The 11647-nt window shown below is 40.9% G+C and overlaps 1 pseudogene; it reads left to right on the plus strand.

Annotated features, from left to right (window-relative positions):
- The first annotated feature begins 5085 nt into the window (after window positions 1–5085).
- LOC100685047 lies at window positions 5086–6748 on the plus strand (annotated as a pseudogene).
- Window positions 6749–11647: the final 4899 nt, after the last annotated feature.

Consider the following 11647-nt stretch of genomic DNA (forward strand, 5'->3'; position numbering starts at 1 on the left):
GCTCCAGGCTTGAAGATACAAGAAAAATGAGATCATTCTTGTCCTCCAAGAGTTTTACACACTTTTATTTGACCTCATATATGATGGAACAAAACCATGTTATGAGCCATAAGAGCTGCAAAGTGCTGATTAAAGAGAGTACATATGGCTACGGAAGACAGGTTTAGAATATTTTCTTTTTTCTAATTTTTATTTATTTATGATAGCCACAGAGAGAGAGAGAGGCAGAGACACAGGCAGAGGGAGAAGCAGGCTCCATGCACCGGGAGCCCGACGTGGGATTCGATCCCGGGTCTCCAGGATCGCGCCCTGGGCCAAAGGCAGGCGCCAAACCGCTGCGCCACCCAGGAATCCCTGGAAGAGAGGTTTAAATGGCTATCAAAATGTGAAGAATTACAAATATTAAAGTGCAAGTAGACACTTTCGTAAAAAGTACGGAGTTACACATTTGTAGAACTGGTAGAGAAAGCAACTTAGCAATATGTATCAACAGCCTTTTATGTTCATGAGATGATGGCATGTGATTTGTTTCCAGTTTGGGGCTATTTTTTTTTCTTTTAAAGATTTTATTTATTCGTGAGAGACGCAGAGAGAGAGGCAGACACACAGGCAGAGGGAGAAGCAGGCTCCCCGTTTTTGACTGTTATGAATGAAGCTATTATGAACATTCTTATATAAGTCTTTGTGTGGACATATGTTATTTTTCCTTTGTTAAAGAAAAAAGTTATTCTATGACACTTGTTAATGCACAGTAAGGAAGACTTTATTCAAGGGTAGAGGACTATCTTGGTAGGTATTGGGAACACTGCTGTGGAATTTTGTGGTGGGGGAGAGAGATTAGGCTTAACTTCAAATAAAGCGGGGAGGGCACCTGGGTGGCTCAGTGCTTGAGCATCTGCCTTTGGCTCAGGTCTGATCATGGGTCCTGGGATTGAATCCCTCATCAGGTTCCCTGCCCAGTGGAGAGTCTGCTTTTCCTTCTCTCCACTCATGCTCTCTCTCTATCTCTCTCAAATAAATAAATCTTAAAAAAAAAGAAAAAAAAAGAAATAGTAAATATCTAGGTAAATGTAATACACTACTCTTTCTTCTTTAAAATACACTTCATGGGGCAGCCTTGGTGGCCCAGCGGTTTAGTGCTGCGTTCAGCCCAGGGCGTGATCCTGGAGACCCAGTATCAAGTCCCACCTCAGGCTCCCTGCATGGAGTCTGTTTCTCCCTCTGCCTGTGTCTCTGCCTCTCTCTCTCTTTCTCTGTGTCTCTCGTAAATAAATAAATACTTCTAAAAAAATACACTTAATGGTTGAAAGTAAAAAGTATAACAATGTCTGGTGGAGTTTTCAGTGTCTGTGGATATAATTTATAAGTAGAAAATAAAGGGCCAGGAATAAAGAGGTTTATATGGTAGTAGTTTTTTTTTGTTTGTTTGTTTTTTAAGATTTTGTTTATTCATGAGAGACACCAGAGAGAGGCAGAGACATAGGCAGAGGGAAAAGCAGGCTCCATGACGGGGAGCCCAATACAGGACTCAATCCCAGGACCCCTGGATCACGACCTGAGCCAAAGGCAGCCACTTGGGAATCCCTGGGTGGCTCAGGGGTTTAGCGCCTGCCTTCAGCCCAGGGCGTGATCCTGGAGTCCTGGGCTGGAGTCCCGCATTGGGCTACCTGCATGAACATGCCTGCTTCTCCCTCTGCCTTTGTCTCTGCCTCTCTCTCTCTCTCTGTGTCTCTCATGAATAAATAAAATTTTTAAAAAACAAAACAAAACAAAAAAACAAAGGCAGCTGCTCAACCACTGAGTCACCCAGGAGTCCCAGTGGTAAGTTTTTTACATTGCGCTTCAAGTGCTAAATACAGATTCTAAATGGACTTAGAAAAGTTAAGCAACCCACAAACATACTATTCAAAGACAGAGTTAAAATATACAATAAATAAAATGTAATAATAGAAAATGTTAAAATAACCGAAAAAGAGAAAAAAGAGAAATAGAAAATTAAAAAAAAAAAAAAAAAACAGAGGGAACCACCTTAAAGCAAATAATGAAATGGTAGATCTAAATCTAAACATGTAATAGTCACATTAAATGTAAATGATATAAACCAGGTATCAACAAAGTTTTTAAAAAGGCCAGATAGTAAATATTTTAAACTTTATGGGCCACATACAGTCTCTGTTGCATGTTCTTCTCCAAAAACAGATGATGGGCTGGACCTGGCCCAGGGGACATTGTTTATCAACCTCTGGTCTAAGAACACCAATTAAAAGACAGATTGTTGGATGAATTAAAAAGTAAAAGAAAAAAGAAATGATGACTAACAACACAATTTACAAGAAACTCATTTCTGTTGGGATATAAGTAGGCGGGAGGGGTAAGGTAAGAGGGGATGCTCCTTCTTAGTGCATCCCTGGAAGGTAAAAATCTCAATGAAAGGGCATCTGGTGGTTCAGTGGTGAGCATCTGCCTTTGGCTCAGGTGGTGATCCCAGGGTCCTGGGGTCAAGCCCAGCATTGGGTTTCCTGCAGGGAACCTGCTTCTCCCTCTGCGTATGTCTCTGCCTCTCTTTCTGTGTGTCTCTCATGAATAAATAAATAATTCTTTAGAAAAAAAATCCCGATGAATATACCCTCTGATATGTGCTGAGATGGGAACTTGTCAGAGAGGGATTTCTCCTTGCTATTTCCTTTCTCTTTCTTTTTAGGGAAGCTGGATTTCTGGCAATTTCAGAGTTTAAGAACATAGCCCTGAAACCGAAAGTGAAGGATGGCTCTGAGTCATCATCAGTTACAGAATCAAACCGGAGCTCTTCATGCCAAGCAAAGGCCTTTGGACACTCATTCTGTGCCCATTTACTCTTCTTATTTTACCTATGATATTGAATACATTAGCCCCTCCCACAATCTTATCAGGTAAGAAACAGTAAGTTAAAAGGGAGGAGAAATAAGACACTAAGGTGTAAGAAGAGTAAAAAATGTAGTGATAGTGATACGTGAAGGAAATATAGATAAAAGTAAATGTCCTTATAACCTGCAGCCCATTGACAAATACTTGAGGCAGGCAGAGTATAAATTTACTCCTGGAAACTCCCAAATGTCTTAATGCTAATGCCTTGCTAGAGGGAAAAACAATCTTGGTTTGACAATAGCAAGGCCTCGGGTTTCCTTAGTCTTCTTTAGCATATGAAAATCCTTTTGAAACTCCCCTTCTCTTTACTTCCCCCAACCCCAAAGTATATAATCAGTTGTACCCAGGCACCTGGGTGGCTCATGGTTGAGCATCTACCTTTGGCTCAGGTTGTGATCCCTGGATCCTTGGATCGAGTCCCGCATCTGCTTCTCCCTCGACCTATGTCTCTGTGTCTCTCATGAATAAATAAATAAAATCTTAAAAAAAAAAATCAGTTGCTTCTCACATTTCTGGGGCAGCAGTAGCTCTTTCTGCTCATGTCCTGTCCCCATGCTTTATAAAACCACCATTTTGCACCAAAGACATCTCAAGAATTCCTTCTTGACCATTGGCTCCAGACCCCACAGAACAAACTCATCAAAAACATTAAAAAATTACATCAACAGGGGGACCTGGCTGGCTTAGTCGTTAGAGCTGTAGAGTGTGTGGCTCTTGATCTTGGGTTCGAGCTCCCTGTTGGGTGAAGAGATTACTTTAAAAAAATTAAAAATAAAATAAAAGCTAAAAAAAGAAACAAAGAAAGAAAGAAATGTGACAGCACAATTGCCACTGAACAGTATGATGGCAACTTAGAGGATTCAAGCAAAGGTTCAGATATAATCCTTGGCTGAGTTTCCACTTCAGGGACAACTATCCATATACTGGATCTCTTCATTTTCCATATCTATTCTACTTGTTGGAATGACTGTGATGGTTATTTGTTCACCTGCATTTACTTTGATCACCTCAAGCCTTCTTCTTTGGGAATAATTTAACTTTTGCTACACCAAATCTGTTCCTTACTCTGATAAGCAGTCTGCCCCTGATATTTGTAGGGATCAGAGCAAGCAAAAAAATGAAGACCCATTACCCATATATCCAAATATTTAAGTTATCGATCAAGCCAATAGACTATTAAAATATGTTCCAACCTCTTTTTTGTGGAGGGCAGTAGAAAATGCCACTTTGGCATTAGGATTGTTTTGGATTGAAAGCAATTAAGAGGAAGTCCATACAAGAAAAGTTATGTGCTTTCCCTCCATTTGCTTAAAAGCAAGACATATATCTGTAAAGGTGTCCCCTCTCTTTTGTCTACAAGGAAGGACAGAAGTTCATCACCAGAGGGAATTCTTGATTAGTATCAGCCCGTCCTCATAACAAACCTTTTTTACGAGTAGACTTTGTTTTATTTTTTTAAAAGATTTTATTTATTCACGAGAGACACCGAGAGAGAGAGAGAGAGAGAGAGAGAGAGAAGAGAGAGAGAGAGAGAGAGGCAGAGACAGAAGCAGGCTCCATGCAAGGAGCCCGATGTGGGATTGGATCCTGGGACTCGAGGATCACGCCCTGGGCCAAAGGCAGGTGCTAAACCACTGAGCCACCCAGGGATCCCCCCACAAGTAGACTTTAGCTACCAATACTCTCCCACAGATTTGCCTTCTTAAGATTTGCTGTCCCTGGAAGCTCAAACTCCTTTTCCTTGCCACTTCTCCACAAAATAATTGTGCTTTGCTAAAAAGCTGTGTGAGCCCAAGTTCTCCCCACTCCTAGGCATTACTCATCTCTGACCACTCCCATGTGCAGCTTCTACTTGTTAATAAACTTGTTTGTTTTTCTCTTGTAGATCAACTCTATAAAATTAATTTCTTTCCTTCCTTTCAGCAAAATCACTAGGTATGTTGTTATAATGAAGATTTTCAAATAATGTGTTTTCTTAAGACAGGAGAGATCTAAAGGATTAAAGAAAATCAAGGGTACTGAAATTGGAGAAAATCTGAATAATGTACACGGAAAACCCAAATTAAATGGGAAAAAGTTTCAAAATAAATTCTTTCAATAGTTTTTATAATTTTCTCCAAAATATTGAAGTTTCTAATTTCAGACCTCCGCCGCTGGCACACACCGCGGGGCTCCGGGATGATGGGCAGAAGACGCTTTACTCCTTCTCCCCGCAGCCCTGAGCCCGCCGACCTGGGGACCCGCGTCGGGGTGAGAGCTGCAGCCGAGGAGAGCGGGGATGCAGCGGCCAGTCCCGCCAAGAAGGCCCGGCCGGGCAGGAGGACCCGGGACGCCGCCCTCCTGGCCGCTGAGCCCCGAGCAGTTGGTCGGCATCCAGAGGAACAAGGCCGCCCTGCCTAGGCCCGCGGCCCGCGGGGTGCCTGTGGGTTTGGGTGAGAGTTGGAAGAAGCCGCTCAGCGCAGAGTTGGGGAAGCCGTCTTTCATAAAGCTAATGGGCTTTGTTGCGGGAGAAAGAAAACATTACACGGTGTATCCACCTGCACACGTCTTTACCTGGACCCAAATGTGTGACATAAGTCTTCACCTGGACCCAAATGTGTCACATAAGACATGTGAAGTCTTTACCGGGACCCAAATGTGTGACATAAGTCTCTACCTGGACCCAAATGTGTAACATAAGACATGTGAAGTCTTTACCTGGACCCAAATGTGTGACATAAGACATGTGAAGTCTTTACCTGGACCCAAATGTGTGTCGTAAGTCTTTACCTGGACCCAAATGTGTGACATAAGGCATGTGAAGTCTTTACTGGGACCCAAATGTGTGACATAAGACATGTGAAGTCTTTACCTGGACCCAAATGTGTGTCGTAAGTCTTTACCTGGACCCAAATGTGTGACATAAGACATGTGAAGTCTTTACCGGGACCCAAATGTGTGACATAAGTCTTTACCTGGACCCAAAAGTGTGACATAAGACATGTGAAGTCTTTACCGGGACCCAAATGTGTGACATAAGTCTTTACCTGGACCCAAATGCGTGACATAAGACATGTGAAGTCTTTACCGGGACCCAAATGTGTGACATAAATCTTTACCTGGACCCAAATGTGTGTCATAAGACATGTGAAGTCTTTACCGGGACCCAAATGTGTGACATAAATCTTTACCTGGACCCAAATGTGTGACATAAGACATGTGAAGGTTGTCATCTTGGGACAGGATCCATACCATGGACCCAACCAAGCCCATGGGCTCTGCTTTAGTGTTCAAAGACCTGTTCCATCTCCACTCAGTTTGGAAAACATTTATAAAGAGCTGTCTACAAAAAAAAAAAAAAAAAAAAAAAAAAAAAAAAAAAAAAAAAAAAAAAAGAGCTGTCTACAGACATTGATGGTTTCGTTCATCCTGGTCACAGAGATTTATCTGGGTGGGCCAAACAAGGTGTTCTCTTACTCAACACTGTCCTCACCGTCCAGGCACATCAGGCTAATTCTCATAAGGAGAGAGGATGGGAACAATTTTCTGATGCGGTAGTGTCCTGGCTAAATCAGAACTCCAGTGGCCTTGTCTTCTTGCTCTGGGACTTTTATGCTCAGAAGAAAGGCAGTGCCATCGATAGGAAACGTCACCATGTGCTGCAGACTGTGCACCCCTCCCCGTTGTTGGTCTACAGAGGGTTCTTTGGAGTGTAGACATTTCTCTAAAACCAATGAGCTGCTGCAGAAGTCTGGCAAGGAGCCCATCAACTGGAAGGATCTGTGACCCTGAACTGGGAGGTGAGGCGCTGTCTCCGGGGCAGTTTCTAGAAGCTGCTATCGAAATATTTGCCAGGAGTGGCAGCTTTATTCAGACAGAAGCCGCAAAGGCTCTGCCCTGGGACCATATGGCTGTCTTTGCAAAATGGCTTCAGCCTAAAACCTGATGACACAGTAACTGTGAGAGAGCAGAGGTCAAATACTTGAGACTTGTTCTGTCACCTTTATGGTAAAAGGGGACAGGATGGAAGCACCTCTTTGGTACAGTCAGCTGTGACTTGCTTTTACCTGGCTGGTTAGACTTTAGATTGTAAGGTGGTTGGGTGTGTTTATCTAGGAAGGCCTCCCCTCCTGCTTTGCCCCACCTGGGATCCCAGTTCTTGGCCAAGAACACTGTTCCCTCAATTCTTCCCTGGGCCCTCAAGCCCTTCCTTAGAGGAAGCAGGAGGCGTTTGCCAGTGCTCAGAACTTTAGGGATGACAATTCCTGAGGACTAATCCTCCGTGGGAGCCTTCACAGACCAAGGGAGCCTTCACAGAACCTTCACAGACCGGCAGAAGGGAGTGAGCCGGGGCTTGTTTGTATAGTTCTCTGCGTGTCTTTAGGAACAACTGTGGGAGTTGAACTGGAAGAAAGAGAAGGGGGAATTTTTAAACTTTATTTTTTTAAGCAAAGAAATGCTTTTCTCCTAGATGTGTCCTAAGATGGGGGTTTTAAGGCTGCACAGACTGCCAGATGCTGGGTTTTTTTTTGTTTGTTTGTTTTTTGTTGGTTTTTTTTCCCCCCGCATCACTGGTGAATTTTGCTGTTTTAAAAATACTTATGCAGATGTATATATGTATTTTGTAATCCTTTGTTGGGGAGACAATCTTTGTTAGGTCTGCACTTCCATCCTAGATCCTCTTAGAGATGCCGTTGATCTGTTAGCCAGGGAATGAGTTAACCCCCCAGTGAGAGTTTGGGAATAAAAGATTGTTGAAGTTTCACTCCTTGCAAAAAAAAAAAAAAAACAACAAAATATTGAAGTTTCTTTATTGAAAGACAACAAAATTACAATTAACAAAAATAATAAAGTTGACATTTTTACTTAATATCTTAAAATTTTAACACAATTAAAGTAAATATTTTTATATTGAACCATTTTGGTGTTTAATATCCACATAATTATCAATGATAAGTATTAAAATCATTTTCATATGTTGTGTCTTGAACGTACATCAGTACACATTTAAGAATAAGGTATGATATGGGTTGTATAATACTGCAAAATGTTCCTTGATACCATGTGCAATAATTGTTACTGATGCTCTAATTTTTTAGTGTTTATGGACCAAAGAATTGGATGCAAAGAGAAAGATCAAAGGATGCTTGGCCTACTGGCAAACAACACTGCTTTAGGCAATAGTTTCATAGAGTCCTGGTAGCTGAGACTAAGTATTTGACAAGTTAATTAATTGGTCTTTTGTTTTTCCTTTTTATTTTTTAAAGATTGTATTTATTTATTCATGAGAGACACACATGGAGACATAGGCAGAGGGAGAAGTTGGCTCTCTATGGGGAGCCTGATGCGGGACTGGACCCAGGACTCTGGGATCGTGACCTGAGCCAAAGGCGTCAGCTGCTTAACCACTGAGCCACCTAGGTGCCCGGTCTTTTATTTTTCGTAAAGATTTCAGCTCAAATCCTCCTTATACTTTTGAGCAGTGTCCATTTCTGATGCTGGCGAAGGCACAAAAGCCTTTCTGGCATTTGGCTTTGTTCAGGGCATTTGAAGAAACATTTCCTTGGAGGCTGAAAGTAGTTATTTATGTGGGCAGAGTTTGGGGTTATGGGTTTCTCTGTGCCAGAGCAGGGCACTGGACAGGACCACGTGTTCTTTAGTAAATTTATTTTCCTGGATATTTGTGATATCATCTGTCCTCTAAAATCAGCGACCAGAGCCTCTTCTGCTTATATGTAAGGGTATATATAAGACACTGAGTTTATTAGTTATGGTATTCTTTCTGCCCTTAATTCATTTAGTTGAAATGGAAAAGTCTCTTTTTTCATATTATTGCATTTATTTCATCTTAGAGTTCTTATTTGATAAAACTCATATTTTTATTGAGTTGCTTTATAGAGAAACCATTACAGAAAATTATCCTCTTTCCTTTGAGTTATATTTTCTTTGACACTGGGTCCTATGTCTTGATTTCTAATCTTGTTTATTTCTTTCTCTTCCTTTAAAAAATATTTTCATAACGTGTGCAGCATGTTTTCATGTTTTTAATACTTAATGTAAGTGGCTCTGTCCAGACCTTTAATTTACTCAGATGCGGGTGATCTCTCCTCAAAAATTGTTTTCTGATTTTTGTGTGAGACCCGTTTGTCTTACTCTCTGACCTATATCTTGAGGCTATAAGTCTTGTGCTCTACTTTCTGTAGCCTGAAGTCCTGGTACTGACCAGGGAGAGCTCAGCTAAAATTGCCTACCTTTCTTACAGAGACTAGGCTAATATCTTTTTGAGGTTTTATTGATTGACAGATCAATCAACAGACTTTGCTTCACCATGATGGATTGGGTAGGGAGGAGGAGGTGATGGAGGAGTAATTGTATTTCCATTGGAAGGAAAAATTTCCCTGGAGTGTGTTTCTGTTAGAGAGAGTCAAAACTGGCCGTTCAACCCTCCATTTTACCTGCCTTCCCCCAATAGCTGGAAAATAGTATTTTGGGAAGATTGGTCTGGCATCAATACTCAAGATGGACTGAAATGGAAGAGATTGGGCTCAGGGAGACTAAAGAGGCAACGGTAATGTAGGCGAGAAATGAATTAGGTTGAAAACATTGAGTAGGTAGAAAAAAGAGTAAAACACATTTGGAGGGGGGAGAAACCTCACCAACCGGTGGTGACAGAAGAAATGTAGATAACCCGGGATTGGGAATAGACAAAATTTATTTAACCGTGAGGACTGAAAAATTGATAATGCTGTCTGCCGCATGATGAAAACTGTATTGATTTTTTTTTTTTTTGAATGTAAAGAGAAAGATGAACTCGGTTTGGGCATACCACACCTTCAAAAGTGAAAAAGAAAGCAAATAATACTATTTGTATCATACAATCTCAATCTGCTATATATGTATTACTAATCTAATGTATATTATGTAATCTATTGTATTATGTATAATTATTATACTATTCATATAATAATAGCATTTATTATTATTGTTACAAGTAACTCCCATTTTTCAAAAGCTCACGTTACACTATTTTGCTTTTATGGAAGATCTACATTAGTACCTCTGTTCACTAAATGAAAGAAATCTGAGGAAAGTTTTTACTTTTATAGAAAAAGGCAAAAAAACCAACAATCTGTTCAATGTCTGTTTTGCAAGGGATTGTTCAAGTGGTAGTACCCCCTTCCAGGCAGTCAGAGTGACCCCACCAACCTCCTTACCCTGAACACACCCAGTATCTCAGCATCAAGCTGTCAGAGCTTTCAACTGGGTCTGTAAGCATCTGGGCTTTATCCTGATTAATTATGTGCATCTTTCAGCAAGATGCATCCTAAGCTCTCAGGAAAGCCTAGGAGAGGTCTTTTTTTTGGGTTTGGGAAACCTCAAAACCTTTTCTGTGTAAATTAGTGGTATTTGCTTCACTGTTGTATGTGATTCTGGTTTATGAAAGTTTTATAGGAGAGCTGTACTTTTGAGTGGCAGGAGAAACATGTATATTGTACACTATATATAAATACATATTAAGAGAATCACATGTATTACTTTAGAAGCCCACATATTAAAATATTTAACAGTGGTTCTTTCTTTTCTTTTAAAGATTTTATTTTTTCATGAGAGAGAGAGGCAGAGACTATTCTGAACTGAAGATGAGCTGTAAGAATAAAATACAAAATGGATTTTGAACACTTAGTACAAAAAAAGAGATAAAATATCTCAAGCATTCTTTAACATTAGTTATGTATTGAAATAATTTTAGACATATTAGGTTAATAAAACATTATGAAAATGAATTTCATGCATTTCTTTTTACTTCTTAAAATATGCTTATTGGAAAGTTTAAAATTAACATAAGCGGTTTGCATTTGTGGCTAATGTTCCTATTGGACAAAAATCATCTGATTTTTTATTTTATTTTGTTATTAGAGAGAGAGCAGGAGTGGGGAGGGGCAGAGGGTAAGGGAGAGGGAGCAGCAGGCTCCCCGCTGAGCAGGGAGTCAGGACACAGGGCTCCATCCCAGGCCCCCCTGAGATCATGACTGAGCCGAAAAACAGACTCTTAACTGCTTAACCCACTAAGCCACCCAGGTGACCTGTATCATCTGATTTTTAATAAACCAGCAAAAACCAAGTGACTTCAAGGGCTCTATCTGTCCAGTGCTATCCTTTTCTGTACCTTTATCCTCTCTGAAGCATTTGTACTCACAATACTTCTGACACCAAATGTGTGGGGATTTTTTTTCCCACACCAGCAACTACTTCTCCAACTCCAGACACCAACTGCAGTGTCTTACCATTGGTGAGTCTTACCATTGAATGTCTTACCATTCAATTCAATTCTAACACTAACTTCCTAGAGTTAGTGTCACAGTCCCACAAGACTGTCCCCACTTCAAATGCCAGTCATAAGTCCCAGGTTCTCACCTGTAATTCGGACCAACGGCTATCCATTGGGGATTCAATAATTTGCTAGAATGACTGACAAAACTCAGGAATGTACTTATTATTACCGGGTGATTATAAAAGGATACACAACCCAGGAAAAGCCAAATGGAATAGATGGGCAAGGTATGGGAAGGGTCTTAGAGCTGCCATGTCCTCTCTAGGCGCACCATTCTCCCAGGACCATGATTGTGTTCACCAGCATGGAAGCTCTCTCAATCCTGTCACGTAGGGGTTCTATGGAGGTTTCATTACTTAGGCATGATTGATTAAATCATTGGCCATTGGTGATTGAACACAACCTTCAGCTTTTCACCCCTACCTGGGTCTT

This window comes from Canis lupus, chromosome 35 (genome assembly GCF_011100685.1).
Source record: "Canis lupus familiaris isolate Mischka breed German Shepherd chromosome 35, alternate assembly UU_Cfam_GSD_1.0, whole genome shotgun sequence".
Lineage (NCBI taxonomy): Eukaryota > Metazoa > Chordata > Mammalia > Carnivora > Canidae > Canis > Canis lupus.